This window comes from Pleurodeles waltl, chromosome 1_1 (genome assembly GCF_031143425.1).
Source record: "Pleurodeles waltl isolate 20211129_DDA chromosome 1_1, aPleWal1.hap1.20221129, whole genome shotgun sequence".
Taxonomy (NCBI): domain Eukaryota; kingdom Metazoa; phylum Chordata; class Amphibia; order Caudata; family Salamandridae; genus Pleurodeles; species Pleurodeles waltl.
In genome coordinates, this window is record NC_090436.1 from 40893570 (window position 1) to 40912797 (window position 19228).

A 19228-nucleotide genomic window follows, 5' to 3' on the forward strand; every position below is an offset into this window, starting at 1 on the left:
TGCCTACCTGTAGATTTTGGCCTCTAGCTCAGCCGGCACCTAGGGAAACCTACCAAACCTGTGCATTTCTGAAAATTAGAGACCTAGGGGAATCCAAGATGGGGTGACTTTTGGGGCTCGGACCAGGTTCTGTTACCCAGAATCCTTTCCAAACCCCAAAATTTGGCTAAAAAAAAAACATGTTCCTCACATTTCTGTGGCAGAAAGTTCTGGAATCTGAGAGGAGCCACAAATTTCCTTCCACCCAGCGTTCCCCCAAGTCTCCCGATAAGAATGATACCTTACTTGTGTGGGTTGGCCTAGCACCCGTGAAAGGAAATGCCCCAAAGCGCAACGTGGACACATCCAATTTTTATAAAGAAAACAGAGGTGTTTTTTGCAAAGTGCCTACTTGTAGATTTTGGCCTCTAGCTCAGCCGGCACCTATTGAAACCTACCAAATCTGTGCATTTCTGAAAACTAGAGACCTAGGGGAATCCAAGATGGGGTGACTTGTGGGGCTCGGACCAGGTTCTGTTACCCAGAATCCTTTGCAAACCTCAAAATTTGGCTAAAAAAACACATGTTCCTCACATTTCTGTGGCAGAAAGTTCTGGAATCTGAGAGGAGCCCCAAATTTCCTTCCACCCAGCGTTCCCCCAAGTCTCCCGATAAAAATGATACGTCACTTGTGTGGGTAGGCCTAGCGCCCGCAACAGGAAATGCCCCAAAGCGCAACGTGGACACATCCAATTTTTTGAAAGAAAACCGAGGTGTTTTTTGCAAAGTGCCTACCTGTAGATTTTGGCCTCTAGCTCAGCCGGCATCTAGGGAAACCTACCAAACCTGTGCATTTCTGAAAACTAGAGACCTAGGGGATTTCAAGATGGGGTGACTTGTGGGGCTCGGACCAGGTTCTGTTACCCAGAATCCTTTGCAAACCTCAAAAGTTGGCTAAAAAAAAACATGTTCCTCACATTTCTGTGGCAGAAAGTTCTGGAATCTGAGAGGAGCCACAAATTTTCTTCCACCCAGTGTTCCCCCAAGTCTCCCACTAAAAACGATACCTCACTTGTGTGGGTAGGCCTAGCGCCCGCGACAGGAAATGCCCCAAAGCGCAACGTGGACACATCCAATTTTTTGAAAGAAAACAGAGGTGTTTTTTGCAAAGTGCCTACCTGTAGATTTTGGCCTCTAGCTCAGCCGGCACCTAGGGAAACCTACCAAACCTGTGCATTTCTGAAAACTAGAGACCTAGGGGAATTCAAGATGGGGTGACTTGTGGGGCTCGGACCAGGTTCTGTTACCCAGAATCCTTTGCAAACATCAAAAGTTGGCTAAAAAAACACATGTCCCTCACATTTCTGTGGCAGAAAGTTCTGGAATCTGAGAGGAGCCGCAAATTTTCTTCCACCCAGCATTCCCCCAAGTCTCCCGATAAAAATGATACCTCATTTGTGTGGGTAGGCCTGGCGCCCGCAACAGGAAATGCCCCAAGGCGCAACGTGGACACATCCAATTTTTTTAAAGAAAACAGAGGTGTTTTTTGCAAAGTGCCTACCTGTAGATTTTGGCCTCTAGCTCAGCCGGCACCTAGGGAAACCTACCAAACCTGTGCATTTCTGAAAACTAGAGACCTAGGGGAATTCAAGATGGGGTGACTTGTGGGGCTCGGACCAGGTTCTGTTACCCAGAATCCTTTGCAAACCTCAAAATTTGGCAAAAAAAACACATGTTCCTCATATTTCTGTGGCAGAAAGTTCTGGAATCTGAGAGGAGCCACAAATTTCCTTCCACCCAGCGTTCCCCCAAGTCTCCCTATAAAAATGATACCTCACTTGTGTGGGTAGGCCTAGCGCCCGCAACAGGAAATGCCCCAAAGCGCAACGTGGACACATCCAATTTTTTTAAAGAAAACAGAAGTGTTTTTTGCAAAGTGCCTACCTGTAGATTTTGGCCTCTAGCTCAGCCGGCACCTAGGGAAACCTACCAAACCTGTGCATTTCTGAAAACTAGAGACCTAGGGGAATTCAAGATGGGGTGACTTGTGAGGCTCGGACCAGGTTCTGTTACCCAGAATCCTTTGCAAACCCCAAAATTTGGCGAAAAAAACACATGTTCCTCACATTTCTGTGGCAGAAAGTTCTGGAATCTGAGAGGAGCCACACATTTCCTTCCACCCAGCGTTCCCCCAAGTCTCCAGATAAAAATTATACCTCACTTGTGTGGGTAGGCCTAGCGCCCGTGACAGGAAATGCCCCAAAGCGCAACATGGACTCATCCAATTTTTTGAAAGAAAACAGAGGTGTTTTTTGCAAAGTGCCTACCTGTAGATTTTGGCCTCTAGCTCAGCCGGAACCGAGGGAAACCTACCAAACCTGTGCATTTCTGAAAACTAGAGACCTAGGGGAATTCAAGATGGGGTGACTTGTGGGGCTCGGACCAGGTTCTGTTTCCCAGAATCCTTTGCAAACCTCAAAATTTGGCGAAAAAAAACACATGTTCCTCACATTTCTGTGGCAGAAAGTTCTGGAATCTGAGAGGATCCCCTAATTTCCTTCCACCCAGCGTTCCCCCAAGTCTCCCGATAAAAATGATACCTCACTTGTGTGGGTAGGCCTAGCGCCCGCAACAGGAATTGCCCCAAAGCGCAATGTGGACACATCCAATTTTTTGAAAGAAAACAGAGGTGTTTTTTGCAAAGTGCCTACCTGTAGATTTTGGCCTCTAGCTCAGCCGGCACCTAGGGAAACCTACCAAACCTGTGCATTTCTGAAAATTAGAGACCTAGGGGAATCCAAGATGGGGTGACTTTTGGGGCTCGGACCAGGTTCTGTTACCCAGAATCCTTTCCAAACCCCAAAATTTGGCTAAAAAAAAAACATGTTCCTCACATTTCTGTGGCAGAAAGTTCTGGAATCTGAGAGGAGCCACAAATTTCCTTCCACCCAGCGTTCCCCCAAGTCTCCCGATAAGAATGATACCTTACTTGTGTGGGTTGGCCTAGCACCCGTGAAAGGAAATGCCCCAAAGCGCAACGTGGACACATCCAATTTTTTTAAAGAAAACAGAGGTGTTTTTTGCAAAGTGCCTACTTGTAGATTTTGGCCTCTAGCTCAGCCGGCACCTATTGAAACCTACCAAATCTGTGCATTTCTGAAAACTAGAGACCTAGGGGAATCCAAGATGGGGTGACTTGTGGGGCTCGGACCAGGTTCTGTTACCCAGAATCCTTTGCAAACCTCAAAATTTGGCTAAACAAACACATGTTCCTCACATTTCTGTGGCAGAAAGTTCTGGAATCTGAGAGGAGCCACAAATTTCCTTTCACCCAGCGTTCCCCCAAGTCTCCCGATAAAAATGATGCGTCACTTGTGTGGGTAGGCCTAGCGCCCGCAACAGGAAATACCCCAAAGCGCAACGTGGACACATCCAATTTTTTGAAAGAAAACCAAGGTGTTTTTTGCAAAGTGCCTACCTGTAGATTTTGGCCTCTAGCTCAGCCGGCATCTAGGGAAACCTACCAAACCTGTGCATTTCTGAAAACTAGAGACCCAGGGGAATTCAAGATGGGGTGACTTGTGGGGCTCGGACCAGGTTCTGTTACCCAGAATCCTTTGCAAACCTCAAAAGTTGGCTAAAAAAACACATGTCCCTCACATTTCTGTGGCAGAAAGTTCTGGAATCTGAGAGGAGCTGCAAATTTTCTTCCACCCAGCATTCCCCCAAGTCTCCCGATAAAAATGATACCTCATTTGTGTGGGTAGGCCTGGCGCCCGCAACAGGAAATGCCCCAAGGCGCAACGTGGACACATCCAATTTTTTGAAAGAAAACAGAGGTGTTTTTTGCAAAGTGCCTACCTGTAGATTTTGGCCTCTAGCTCAGCCGGCACCTAGGGAAACCTACCAAACCTGTGCATTTCTGAAAACTAGAGACCTAGGGGAATCCAAGGAGGGGTGACTTGCGGGGCTCGGACCAGGTTCTGTTACCCAGAATCCTTTGCAAACCTCAAAATTTGGCTAAACAAACACATGTTCCTCACATTTCTGTGGCAGAAAGTTCTGGAATCTGAGAGGAGCCACAAATTTCCTTCCACCCAGCGTTCCCCCAAGTCTCCCGATAAAAATGATACGTCACTTGTGTGGGTAGGCCTAGCACCCGCAACAAGAAATTCCCCAAAGCGCAACGTGGACACATCCAATTTTTTGAAAGAAAACAGAGGTGTTTTTTGCAAAGTGCCTACCTGTAGATTCTGGCCTCTAGCTCAGCCGGCATCTAGGGAAACCTACCAAACCTGTGCATTTCTGAAAACTAGAGACCTAGGGGAATTCAAGATGGGGTGACTTGTGTGGCTCGGACCAGGTTCTGTTACCCAGAATCCTTTGCAAACCTCAAAATTTGGCTAAAAAAACACATGTTCCTCACATTTCTGTGGCAGAAAGTTCTGGAATCTGAGAGGAGCCACACATTTTCTTCCACCCAGCGTTCCCCCAAGTCTCCCGATAAAAATGATACCTCATTTGTGTGGGTAGGCCTGGCGCCCGCAACAGGAAATGCCCCAAGGCGCAACTTGGACACATCCAATTTTTTGAAAGAAAACAGAGGTGTTTTTTGCAAAGTGCCTACCTGTAGATTTTGGCCTCTAGCTCAGCCGGCACCTAGGGAAACCTACCAAACCTGTACATTTCTGAAAACTAGAGACCTAGGGGAATCTAAGATGGGGTGACTTGTGGGGCTCGGACCAGATTCTGTTACCCAGAATCCTTTGCAAACATCAAAATTTGGCGAAAAAAACACATGTTCCTCACATTTCTGTGGCAGAAAGTTCTGGAATCTGAGAGGAGCCACAAATTTCCTTCCACCCAGCGTTCCCCCAAGTATCCCTATAAAAATGATACCTCACTTGTGTGGGTAGGCCTAGCGCCCGCAACAGGAAATGCCCCAAAGCGCAACGTGGACACATCCAATTTTTTGAAAGAAAACCGAGGTGTTTTTTGCAAAGTGCCTACCTGTAGATTTTGGCCTCTAGCTCAGCCGGCACCTAGGGAAACCTACCAAACCTGTGTATTTCTGAAAACTAGAGACCTAGGGGAATTCAAGATGGGGTGACTTGTGAGGCTCGGACCAGGTTCTGTTACCCAGAATCCTTTGCAAACCCCAAAATTTGGCTAAAAAAACACATGTTCCTCACATTTCTGTGGCAGAAAGTTCTGGAATCTGAGAGGAGCCACACATTTCCTTCCACCCAGCGTTCCCCCAAGTCTCCAGATAAAAATTATACCTCACTTGTGTGGGTAGGCCTAGCGCCCGCAACAGGAAATGCCCCAAAGCGCAACGTGGACACATCCAATTTTTTTAAAGAAAACAGAAGTGTTTTTTGCAAAGTGCCTACCTGTAGATTTTGGCCTCTAGCTCAGCCGGCACCTATGGAAACCTACCAAACCTGTGCATTTCTGAAAACTAGAGACCTAGGGGAATTCAAGATGGGGTGACTTGTGAGGCTCGGACCAGGTTCTGTTACCCAGAATCCTTTGCAAACCCCAAAATTTGGCGAAAAAAACACATGTGCCTCACATTTCTGTGGCAGAAAGTTCTGGAATCTGAGAGGAGCCACACATTTCCTTCCACCCAGCGTTCCCCCAAGTCTCCAGATAAAAATTATACCTCACTTGTGTGGGTAGGCCTAGCGCCCGTGACAGGAAATGCCCCAAAGCGCAACATGGACTCATCCAATTTTTTGAAAGAAAACAGAGGTGTTTTTTGCAAAGTGCCTACCTGTAGATTTTGGCCTCTAGCTCAGCCGGAACCGAGGGAAACCTACCAAACCTGTGCATTTCTGAAAACTAGAGACCTAGGGGAATTCAAGATGGGGTGACTTGTGGGGCTCGGACCAGGTTCTGTTTCCCAGAATCCTTTGCAAACCTCAAAATTTGGCGAAAAAAAACACATGTTCCTCACATTTCTGTGGCAGAAAGTTCTGGAATCTGAGAGGATCCCCTAATTTCCTTCCACCCAGCGTTCCCTCAAGTCTCCCGATAAAAATGATACCTCACTTGTGTGGGTAGGCCTAGCGCCCGCAACAGGAATTGCCCCAAAGCGCAATGTGGACACATCCAATTTTTTGAAAGAAAACAGAGGTGTTTTTTGCAAAGTGCCTACCTGTAGATTTTGGCCTCTAGCTCAGCCGGCACCTAGGGAAACCTACCAAACCTGTGCATTTCTGAAAATTAGAGACCTAGGGGAATCCAAGATGGGGTGACTTTTGGGGCTCGGACCAGGTTCTGTTACCCAGAATCCTTTCCAAACCCCAAAATTTGGCTAAAAAAAAAACATGTTCCTCACATTTCTGTGGCAGAAAGTTCTGGAATCTGAGAGGAGCCACAAATTTCCTTCCACCCAGCGTTCCCCCAAGTCTCCCGATAAGAATGATACCTTACTTGTGTGGGTTGGCCTAGCACCCGTGAAAGGAAATGCCCCAAAGCGCAACGTGGACACATCCAATTTTTTTAAAGAAAACAGAGGTGTTTTTTGCAAAGTGCCTACTTGTAGATTTTGGCCTCTAGCTCAGCCGGCACCTATTGAAACCTACCAAATCTGTGCATTTCTGAAAACTAGAGACCTAGGGGAATCCAAGATGGGGTGACTTGTGGGGCTCGGACCAGGTTCTGTTACCCAGAATCCTTTGCAAACCTCAAAATTTGGCTAAACAAACACATGTTCCTCACATTTCTGTGGCAGAAAGTTCTGGAATCTGAGAGGAGCCACAAATTTCCTTTCACCCAGCGTTCCCCCAAGTCTCCCGATAAAAATGATGCGTCACTTGTGTGGGTAGGCCTAGCGCCCGCAACAGGAAATACCCCAAAGCGCAACGTGGACACATCCAATTTTTTGAAAGAAAACCAAGGTGTTTTTTGCAAAGTGCCTACCTGTAGATTTTGGCCTCTAGCTCAGCCGGCATCTAGGGAAACCTACCAAACCTGTGCATTTCTGAAAACTAGAGACCCAGGGGAATTCAAGATGGGGTGACTTGTGGGGCTCGGACCAGGTTCTGTTACCCAGAATCCTTTGCAAACCTCAAAAGTTGGCTAAAAAAACACATGTCCCTCACATTTCTGTGGCAGAAAGTTCTGGAATCTGAGAGGAGCTGCAAATTTTCTTCCACCCAGCATTCCCCCAAGTCTCCCGATAAAAATGATACCTCATTTGTGTGGGTAGGCCTGGCGCCCGCAACAGGAAATGCCCCAAGGCGCAACGTGGACACATCCAATTTTTTGAAAGAAAACAGAGGTGTTTTTGCAAAGTGCCTACCTGTAGATTTTGGCCTCTAGCTCAGCCGGCACCTAGGGAAACCTACCAAACCTGTGCATTTCTGAAAACTAGAGACCTAGGGGAATCCAAGGAGGGGTGACTTGCGGGGCTCGGACCAGGTTCTGTTACCCAGAATCCTTTGCAAACCTCAAAATTTGGCTAAACAAACACATGTTCCTCACATTTCTGTGGCAGAAAGTTCTGGAATCTGAGAGGAGCCACAAATTTCCTTCCACCCAGCGTTCCCCCAAGTCTCCCGATAAAAATGATACGTCACTTGTGTGGGTAGGCCTAGCACCCGCAACAAGAAATGCCCCAAAGCGCAACGTGGACACATCCAATTTTTTGAAAGAAAACAGAGGTGTTTTTTGCAAAGTGCCTACCTGTAGATTCTGGCCTCTAGCTCAGCCGGCATCTAGGGAAACCTACCAAACCTGTGCATTTCTGAAAACTAGAGACCTAGGGGAATTCAAGATGGGGTGACTTGTGTGGCTCGGACCAGGTTCTGTTACCCAGAATCCTTTGCAAACCTCAAAATTTGGCTAAAAAAACACATGTTCCTCACATTTCTGTGGCAGAAAGTTCTGGAATCTGAGAGGAGCCACACATTTTCTTCCACCCAGCGTTCCCCCAAGTCTCCCGATAAAAATGATACCTCATTTGTGTGGGTAGGCCTGGCGCCCGCAACAGGAAATGCCCCAAGGCGCAACTTGGACACATCCAATTTTTTGAAAGAAAACAGAGGTGTTTTTTGCAAAGTGCCTACCTGTAGATTTTGGCCTCTAGCTCAGCCGGCACCTAGGGAAACCTACCAAACCTGTACATTTCTGAAAACTAGAGACCTAGGGGAATCTAAGATGGGGTGACTTGTGGGGCTCGGACCAGATTCTGTTACCCAGAATCCTTTGCAAACATCAAAATTTGGCGAAAAAAACACATGTTCCTCACATTTCTGTGGCAGAAAGTTCTGGAATCTGAGAGGAGCCACAAATTTCCTTCCACCCAGCGTTCCCCCAAGTATCCCTATAAAAATGATACCTCACTTGTGTGGGTAGGCCTAGCGCCCGCAACAGGAAATGCCCCAAAGCGCAACGTGGACACATCCAATTTTTTGAAAGAAAACAGAGGTGTTTTTTGCAAAGTGCCTACCTGTAGATTTTGGCCTCTAGCTCAGCCGGCACCTAGGGAAACCTACCAAACCTGTGTATTTCTGAAAACTAGAGACCTAGGGGAATTCAAGATGGGGTGACTTGTGGGGCTCGGACCAGGTTCTGTTACCCAGAATCCTTTGCAAACCTCAAAATTTGGCTAAACAAACACATGTTCCTCACATTTCTGTGGCAGAAAGTTCTGGAATCTGAGAGGAGCCACAAATTTCCTTCCACCCAGCGTTCCCCCAAGTCTCCCGATAAAAATGATACCTCACTTGTGTGGGTAGGCCTAGCGCCCGCAACAGGAAATGCCCCAAAGCGCAACGTGGACACATCCAATTTTTTGAAAGAAAACCGAGGTGTTTTTTGCAAAGTGCCTACCTGTAGATTTTGGCCTCTAGCTCAGCTGGAATCTAGGGAAACCTACCAAACCTGTGCATTTCTGAAAACTAGAGACCTAGGGGAATTCAAGATGGGGTGACTTGTGGGGCTCGGACCAGGTTCTGTTTCCCAGAATCCTTTGCAAACCTCAAAATTTGGCGAAAAAAACACATGTTCCTCACATTTCTGTGGCAGAAAGTTCTGGAATCTGAGAGGAGCCCCAAATTCCCTTCCACCCAGCGTTCCCCCAAGTCTCCCGATAAAAATGATACCTCACTTGTGTGGGTAGGCCTAGCGCCCGCAATAGGAATTGCCCCAAGCGCAATGTGGACACATCCAATTTTTTGAAAGAAAACAGAGGTGTTTTTTGAAAAGTGCCTACCTGTAGATTTTGGCCTCTAGCTCAGCCGGCACCTAGGGAAACCTACCAAACCTGTGCATTTCTGAAAATTAGAGACCTAGGGGAATCCAAGATGGGGTGACTTGTGGGGCTCGGACCAGGTTCTGTTACCCAGAATCCTTTGCAAACCCCAAAATGTGGCTAAAAAAACACATGTTCCTCACATTTCTGTGGCAGAAAGTTCTGGAATCTGAGAGGAGCCACAAATTTCCTTCCACCCAGCGTTCCCCCAAGTCTCCCGATAAAAATGATACCTTACTTGTGTGGGTAGGCCTAGCACCCGTGACAGGAAATGCCCCAAAGCGCAACGTGGACACATCCAATTTTTTGAAAGAAAACAGAGGTGTTTTTTGCAAAGTGCCTACCTGTAGATTTTGGCCTCTAGCTCAGCCGGCACCTATTGAAACCTACCAAACCTGTGCATTTCTGAAAACTAGAGACCTGGGGGAATCCAAGATGGGGTGACTTGTGGGGCTCGGACCAGGTTCTGTTACCCAGAATGCTTTGCAAACCTCAAAATTTGGCTAAACAAACACATGTTCCTCACATTTCTGTGGCAGAAAGTTCTGGAATCTGAGAGGAGCCACAAATTTCCTTCCACCCAGCGCTCCCCCAAGTCTCCCGATAAAAATGATACCTCACTTGTGTGGGTAGGCCTAGCGCCCGCAACAGGAAATGCCCCAAAGCGCAACGTGGACACATCCAATTTTTTGAAAGAAAACCGAGGTGTTTTTTGCAAAGTGCCTACCTGTAGATTTTGGCCTCTAGCTCAGCCGGCACCTAGGGAAACCTACCAAACCTGTGCATTTCTGAAAACTAGAGACCTAGGGGAATCCAAGATGGGGTGACTTGTGGGGCTCGGACCAGGTTCTGTTACCCAGAATCCTTTGCAAACATCAAAATTTGGCGAAAAAAACACATGTTCCTCACATTTCTGTGGCAGAAAGTTCTGGAATCTGAGAGGAGCCACAAATTTCCTTCCACCCAGCGTTCCCCCAAGTATCCCTATAAAAATGATTCCTCACTTGTGTGGGTAGGCCTAGCGCCACAACAGGAAATGCCCCAAAGCGCAACGTGGACACATCCAATTTTTTGAAAGAAAACAGAGGTGTTTTTTGCAAAGTGCCTACCTGTAGATTTTGGCCTCAAGCTCAGCCGGCACCTATTGAAACCTACCAAACCTGTGCATTTCTGAAAACTAGAGACCTAGGGGAATCCAAGATGGGGTGACTTGTGGGGCTCGGACCAGGTTCTGTTACCCAGAATCCTTTGCAAACCTCAAAATTTGGCTAAACAAACACATGTTCCTCACATTTCTGTGGCAGAAAGTTCTGGAATCTGAGAGGAGCCACAAATTTCCTTCCACCCAGCGTTCCCCCAAGTCTCCCGATAAAAATGATACCTCACTTGTGTGGGTAGGCCTAGCGCCCGCAACAGGAAATGCCCCAAAGCGCAACGTGGACACATCCAATTTTTTGAGAGAAAACCGAGGTGTTTTTTGCAAAGTGCCTACCTGTATATTTTGGCCTCTAGCTCAGCCGGCACCTAGGGAAACCTACCAAACCTGTGCATTTCTGAAAACTAGAGACCTAGGGGAATCTATGATGGGGTGACTTGTGGGGCTCGGACCAGGTTCTGTTACCCAGAATCCTTTGCAAACATCAAAATTTGGCGAAAAAAACACATGTTCCTCACATTTCTGTGGCAGAAAGTTCTGGAATCTGAGAGGAGCCACAAATTTCCTTCCACCCAGCGTTCCCCCAAGTATCCCTATAAAAATGATTCCTCACTTGTGTGGGTAGGCCTAGCGCCACAACAGGAAATGCCCCAAAGCGCAACGTGGACACATCCAATTTTTTTAAAGAAAACCGAGGTGTTTTTTGCAAAGTGCCTACCTGTAGATTTTGGCCTCTAGCTCAGCTGGAATCTAGGGAAACCTACCAAACCTGTGCATTTCTGAAAACTAGAGACCTAGGGGAATTCAAGATGGGGTGACTTGTGGGGCTCGGACCAGGTTCTGTTTCCCAGAATCCTTTGCAAACCTCAAAATTTGGCGAAAAAAACACATGTTCCTCACATTTCTGTGGCAGAAAGTTCTGGAATCTGAGAGGAGCCCCAAATTCCCTTCCACCCAGCGTTCCCCCAAGTCTCCCGATAAAAATGATACCTCACTTGTGTGGGTAGGCCTAGCGCCCGCAATAGGAATTGCCCCAAGCGCAATGTGGACACATCCAATTTTTTGAAAGAAAACAGAGGTGTTTTTTGAAAAGTGCCTACCTGTAGATTTTGGCCTCTAGCTCAGCCGGCACCTAGGGAAACCTACCAAACCTGTGCATTTCTGAAAATTAGAGACCTAGGGGAATCCAAGATGGGGTGACTTGTGGGGCTCGGACCAGGTTCTGTTACCCAGAATCCTTTGCAAACCCCAAAATGTGGCTAAAAAAACACATGTTCCTCACATTTCTGTGGCAGAAAGTTCTGGAATCTGAGAGGAGCCACAAATTTCCTTCCACCCAGCGTTCCCCCAAGTCTCCCGATAAAAATGATACCTTACTTGTGTGGGTAGGCCTAGCACCCGTGACAGGAAATGCCCCAAAGCGCAACGTGGACACATCCAATTTTTTGAAAGAAAACAGAGGTGTTTTTTGCAAAGTGCCTACCTGTAGATTTTGGCCTCTAGCTCAGCCGGCACCTATTGAAACCTACCAAACCTGTGCATTTCTGAAAACTAGAGACCTGGGGGAATCCAAGATGGGGTGACTTGTGGGGCTCGGACCAGGTTCTGTTACCCAGAATGCTTTGCAAACCTCAAAATTTGGCTAAACAAACACATGTTCCTCACATTTCTGTGGCAGAAAGTTCTGGAATCTGAGAGGAGCCACAAATTTCCATCCACCCAGCGCTCCCCCAAGTCTCCCGATAAAAATGATACCTCACTTGTGTGGGTAGGCCTAGCGCCCGCAACAGGAAATGCCCCAAAGCGCAACGTGGACACATCCAATTTTTTGAAAGAAAACCGAGGTGTTTTTTGCAAAGTGCCTACCTGTAGATTTTGGCCTCTAGCTCAGCCGGCACCTAGGGAAACCTACCAAACCTGTGCATTTCTGAAAACTAGAGACCTAGGGGAATCCAAGATGGGGTGACTTGTGGGGCTCGGACCAGGTTCTGTTACCCAGAATCCTTTGCAAACATCAAAATTTGGCGAAAAAAACACATGTTCCTCACATTTCTGTGGCAGAAAGTTCTGGAATCTGAGAGGAGCCACAAATTTCCTTCCACCCAGCGTTCCCCCAAGTATCCCTATAAAAATGATTCCTCACTTGTGTGGGTAGGCCTAGCGCCACAACAGGAAATGCCCCAAAGCGCAACGTGGACACATCCAATTTTTTGAAAGAAAACAGAGGTGTTTTTTGCAAAGTGCCTACCTGTAGATTTTGGCCTCAAGCTCAGCCGGCACCTATTGAAACCTACCAAACCTGTGCATTTCTGAAAACTAGAGACCTAGGGGAATCCAAGATGGGGTGACTTGTGGGGCTCGGACCAGGTTCTGTTACCCAGAATCCTTTGCAAACCTCAAAATTTGGCTAAACAAACACATGTTCCTCACATTTCTGTGGCAGAAAGTTCTGGAATCTGAGAGGAGCCACAAATTTCCTTCCACCCAGCGTTCCCCCAAGTATCCCTATAAAAATGATTCCTCACTTGTGTGGGTAGGCCTAGCGCCACAACAGGAAATGCCCCAAAGCGCAACGTGGACACATCCAATTTTTTGAAAGAAAACAGAGGTGTTTTTTGCAAAGTGCCTACCTGTAGATTTTGGCCTCAAGCTCAGCCGGCACCTATTGAAACCTACCAAACCTGTGCATTTCTGAAAACTAGAGACCTAGGGGAATCCAAGATGGGGTGACTTGTGGGGCTCGGACCAGGTTCTGTTACCCAGAATCCTTTGCAAACCTCAAAATTTGGCTAAACAAACACATGTTCCTCACATTTCTGTGGCAGAAAGTTCTGGAATCTGAGAGGAGCCACAAATTTCCTTCCACCCAGCGTTCCCCCAAGTCTCCCGATAAAAATGATACCTCACTTGTGTGGGTAGGCCTAGCGCCCGCAACAGGAAATGCCCCAAAGCGCATCGTGGACACATCCAATTTTTTGAAAGAAAAGAGAGGTGTTTTTTGCAAAGTGCCTACCTGTAGATTTTGGCCTCTAGCTCAGCCGGCACCTAGGGAAACCTACCAAACCTGTGCATTTCTGAAAACTAGAGACCTAGGGGAATCTAAGATGGGGTGACTTGTGGGGCTCGGACCAGGTTCTGTTACCCAGAATCCTTTGCAAACATCAAAATTTGGTGAAAAAAACACATGTTCCTCACATTTCTGTGGCAGAAAGTTCTGGAATCTGAGAGGAGCCACAAATTTCCTTCCACCCAGCGTTCCCCCAAGTATACCTATAAAAATGATACCTCACTTGTGTGGGTAGGCCTAGCGCCCGCAACAGGAAATGCCCCAAAGCGCAACGTGGACACATCCAATTTTTTGAAAGAAAACAGAGGTGTTTTTTGCAAAGTGCCTACCTGTAGATTTTGGCCTCTAGCTCAGCCGGCACCTAGGGAAACCTACCAAACCTGTGTATTTCTGAAAACTAGAGACCTAGGGGAATTCAAGATGGGGTGACTTGTGGGGCTCGGACCAGGTTCTGTTTCCCAGAATCCTTTGCAAACCTCAAAATTTGGCGACAAAAACACATGTTCCTCACATTTCTGTGGCAGAAAGTTCTGGAATCTGAGAGGAGCCCCAAATTTCCTTCCACCCAGCGTTCCCCCAAGTCTCCCGATAAAAATGATACCTCACTTGTGTGGGTAGGCCTAGCGCCCGCAATAGGAATTGCCCCAAAGCGCAATGTGGACACATCCAATTTTTTGAAAGAAAACAGAGGTGTTTTTTGAAAAGTGCCTACCTGTAGATTTTGGCCTCTAGCTCAGCCGGCACCTAGGGAAACCTACCAAACCTGTGCATTTCTGAAAATTAGAGACCTAGGGGAATCCAAGATGGGGTGACTTGTGGGGCTCGGACCAGGTTCTGTTACCCAGAATCCTTTGCAAACATCAAAATTTGGCGAAAAAAACACATGTTCCTCACATTTCTGTGGCAGAAAGTTCTGGAATCTGAGAGGAGCCACAAATTTCCTTCCACCCAGCGTTCCCCCAAGTATCCCTATAAAAATGATTCCTCACTTGTGTGGGTAGGCCTAGCGCCGCAACAGGAAATGCCCCAAAGCGCAACGTGGACACATCCAATTTTTTGAAAGAAAACAGAGGTGTTTTTTGCAAAGTGCCTACCTGTAGATTTTGGCCTCTAGCTCAGCCGGCACCTAGGGAAACCTACCAAACCTGTGTATTTCTGAAAACTATAGACCTAGGGGAATTCAAGATGGGGTGACTTGTGAGGCTCGAACCAGGTTCTGTTACCCAGAATCCTTTGCAAACCCCAAAATTTGGCTAAAAAAACACATGTTCCTCACATTTCTGTGGCAGAAAGTTCTGGAATCTGAGAGGAGCCACACATTTCCTTCCACCCAGCGTTCCCCCAAGTCTCCCGATAAAAATTATACCTCACTTGTGTGGGTAGGCCTAGCGCCCGTGACAGGAAATGCCCCAAAGCGCAAAGTGGACACATCCAATTTTTTGAAAGAAAACAGAGGTGTTTTTTGCAAAGTGCCTACCTGCAGATTTTGGCCTCTAGCTCAGCCGGCATCTAGGGAAACCTACCAAACCTGTACATTTCTGAAAACTAGAGACCTAGGGGAATTCAAGATGGGGTGACTTGTGGGGCTCGGACCAGATTCTGTTTCCCAGAATCCTTTGCAAACCTCAAAATTTGGCGAAAAAAACACATGTTCCTCACATTTCTGTGGCAGAAAGTTCTGGAATCTGATAGGAGCCCCAAATTTCCTTCCACCCAGCGTTCCCCCAAGTCTCCTGATAAAAATGATACCTCACTTTTGTGGGTAGGCCTAGCGCCCGCAATAGGAATTGCCCCAAAGCGCAATGTGGACACATCCAATTTTTTGAAAGAAAACAGAGGTGTTTTTTTAAAAGTGCCTACCTGTAGATTTTGGCCTCTAGCTCAGCCGGCACCTAGGGAAACCTACCAAACCTGTGCATTTCTGAAAATTAGAGACCTAGGGGAATCCAAGATGGGGTGACTTGTGGGGCTCGGACAAGGTTCTGTTACCCAGAATCCTTTGCAAACCCCAAAATTTGGCTAAAAAAAACACATGTTCCTCACATTTCTGTGGCAGAAAGTTCTGGAATCTGAGAGGAGCCACAAATTTCCTTTCACCCAGCGTTCCCCCAAGTCTCCCGATAAAAATGATGCGTCACTTGTGTGGGTAGGCCTAGCGCCCGCAACAGGAAATACCCCAAAGCGCAACGTGGACACATCCAATTTTTTGAAAGAAAAACAAGGTGTTTTTTGCAAAGTGCCTACCTGTAGATTTTGGCCTCTAGCTCAGCCGGCATCTAGGGAAACCTACCAAACCTGTGCATTTCTGAAAACTAGAGACCCAGGGGAATTCAAGATGGGGTGACTTGTGGGGCTCGGACCAGGTTCTGTTACCCAGAATCCTTTGCAAACCTCAAAAGTTGGCTAAAAAAACACATGTCCCTCACATTTCTGTGGCAGAAAGTTCTGGAATCTGAGAGGAGCCGCAAATTTTCTTCCACCCAGCATTCCCCCAAGTCTCCCGATAAAAATGATACCTCATTTGTGTGGGTAGGCCTGGCGCCCGCAACAGGAAATGCCCCAAGGCGCAACGTGGACACATCCAATTTTTTGAAAGAAAACAGAGGTGTTTTTTGCAAAGTGCCTACCTGTAGATTTTGGCCTCTAGCTCAGCCGGCACCTAGGGAAACCTACCAAACCTGTGCATTTCTGAAAACTAGAGACCTAGGGGAATCCAAGGAGGGGTGACTTGCGGGGCTCGGACCAGGTTCTGTTACCCAGAATCCTTTGCAAACCTCAAAATTTGGCTAAACAAACACATGTTCCTCACATTTCTGTGGCAGAAAGTTCTGGAATCTGAGAGGAGCCACAAATTTCCTTCCACCCAGCGTTCCCCCAAGTCTCCCGATAAAAATGATACGTCACTTGTGTGGTTAGGCCTAGCGCCCGCAACAAGAAATGCCCCAAAGCGCAACGTGGACACATCCAATTTTTTGAAAGAAAACAGAGGTGTTTTTTGCAAAGTGCCTACCTGTAGATTCTGGCCTCTAGCTCAGCCGGCATCTAGGGAAACCTACCAAACCTGTGCATTTCTGAAAACTAGAGACCTAGGGGAATTCAAGATGGGGTGACTTGTGGGGCTCGGACCAGGTTCTGTTACCCAGAATCCTTTGCAAACCTCAAAATTTGGCTAAAAAAACACATGTTCCTCACATTTCTGTGGCAGAAAGTTCTGGAATCTGAGAGGAGCCACAAATTTTCTTCCACCCAGCGTTCCCCCAAGTCTCCCGATAAAAATGATACCTCATTTGTGTGGGTAGGCCTGGCGCCCGCAACAGGAAATGCCCCAGGCGCAACTTGGACACATCCAATTTTTTTAAAGAAAACAGAGGTGTTTTTTGCAAAGTGCCTACCTGTAGATTTTGGCCTCTAGCTCAGCCGGCACCTAGGGAAACCTACCAAACCTGTACATTTCTGAAAACTAGAGACCTAGGGGAATCTAAGATGGGGTGACTTGTGGGGCTCGGACCAGATTCTGTTACCCAGAATCCTTTGCAAACATAAAAATTTGGCGAAAAAAACACATGTTCCTCACATTTCTGTGGCAGAAAGTTCTGGAATCTGAGAGGAGCCACAAATTTCCTTCCACCCAGCGTTCCCCCAAGTCTCCCGATAAAAATGATACCTCACTTGTGTGGGTAGGCCTAGCGCCCGCAACAGGAAATGAACCAAAGCGCAACGTGGACACATCCAATTTTTTGAAAGAAAACCGAGGTGTTTTTTGCAAAGTGCCTACCTGTAGATTTTGGCCTCTAGCTCAGCCGGCATCTAGGGAAACCTACCAAACCTGTGCATTTCTGAAAACTAGAGACCTAGGGGAATTCAAGATGGGGTGACTTGTAGGGCTCGGACCAGGTTCTGTTACCAAGAATCCTTTGCAAACCTCAAAATTTGGCTAAAAAAACACATGTTCCTCACATTTCTGTGGCAGAAAGTTCTGGAATCTGAGAGGAGCCACAAATTATCTTCCACCCAGCGTTCCCCCAAGTCTCCCGATAAAAATGATACCTCACTTGTGTGGGTAGGCCTAGCGCCCGCAACAGGAAATGCCCCATAGTGCAACGTGGACACATCCAATTTTTTGAAAGAAAACAGAGGTGTTTTTTGCAAAGTGCCTACCTGTAGATTTTGGCCTCTAGCTCAGCTGGCATCTAGGGAAACCTACCAAACCTGTGCATTTCTGAAAACTAGAGACCTAGGGGAATTCAAGATGGGGTGACTTGTGGGGCACGGACCAGGTTCTGTTTCCCAGAATCCTTTGCAAACCTCAAAATTTGGCGAAAAAAACACATGTTCCTCACATTTCTGTGGCAGAAAGTTCTGGAATCTGAGAGGAGCCCCAAATTCCCTTCCACCCAGCGTTCCCCCAAGTCTCCCGATAAAAATGATACCTCACTTGTGTGGGTAGGCCTAGCGCCCGCAATAGGAATTGCCCCAAGCGCAATGTGGACACATCCAATTTTTTGAAAGAAAACAGAGGTGTTTTTTGAAAAGTGCCTACCTGTAGATTTTGGCCTCTAGCTCAGCCGGCACCTATTGAAACCTACCAAACCTGTGCATTTCTGAAAACTAGAGACCTGGGGGAATCCAAGATGGGGTGACTTGTGGGGCTCGGACCAGGTTCTGTTATCCAGAATCCTTTGCAAACCTCAAAATTTGGCTAAACAAACACATGTTCCTCACATTTCTGTGGCAGAAAGTTCTGGAATCTGAGAGGAGCCACAAATTTCCTTCCACCCAGCGCTCCCCCAAGTCTCCCGATAAAAATGATACCTCACTTGTGTGGGTAGGCCTAGCGCCCGCAACAGGAAATGCCCCAAAGCGCAACGTGGACACATCCAATTTTTTGAAAGAAAACCGAGGTGTTTTTTGCAAAGTGCCTACCTGTAGATTTTGGCCTCTAGCTCAGCCGGCACCTAGGGAAACCTACCAAACCTGTGCATTTCTGAAAACTAGAGACCTAGGGGAATCTAAGATGGGGTGACTTGTGGGGCTCGGACCAGGTTCTGTTACCCAGAATCCTTTGCAAACATCAAAATTTGGCGAAAAAAACACATGTTCCTCACATTTCTGTGGCAGAAAGTTCTGGAATCTGAGAGGAGCCACAAATTTCCTTCCACCCAGCGTTCCCCCAAGTATCCCTATAAAAATGATTCCTCACTTGTGTGGGTAGGCCTAGCGCCACAACAGGAAATGCCCCAAAGCGCAACGTGGACACATCCAATTTTTTGAAAGAAAACAGAGGTGTTTTTTGCAAAGTGCCTACCTGTAGATTTTGGCCTCAAGCTCAGCCGGCACCTATTGAAACCTACCAAACCTGTGCATTTCTGAAAACTAGAGACCTAGGGGAATCCAAGATGGGGTGACTTGTGGGGCTCGGACCAGGTTCTGTTACCCAGAATCCTTTGCAAACCTCAAAATTTGGCTAAACAAACACATGTTCCTCACATTTCTGTGGCAGAAAGTTCTGGAATCTGAGAGGAGCCACAAATTTCCTTCCACCCAGCGTTCCCCCAAGTCTCCCGATAAAAATGATACCTCACTTGTGTGGGTAGGCCTAGCGCCCGCAACAGGAAATGCCCCAAAGCGCAACGTGGACACATCCAATTTTTTGAAAGAAAACAGAGGTGTTTTTTGCAAAGTGCCTACCTGTAGATTTTGGCCTCTAGCTCAGCCGGCATCTAGGGAAACCTACCAAACCTGTGCATTTCTGAAAACTAGAGAC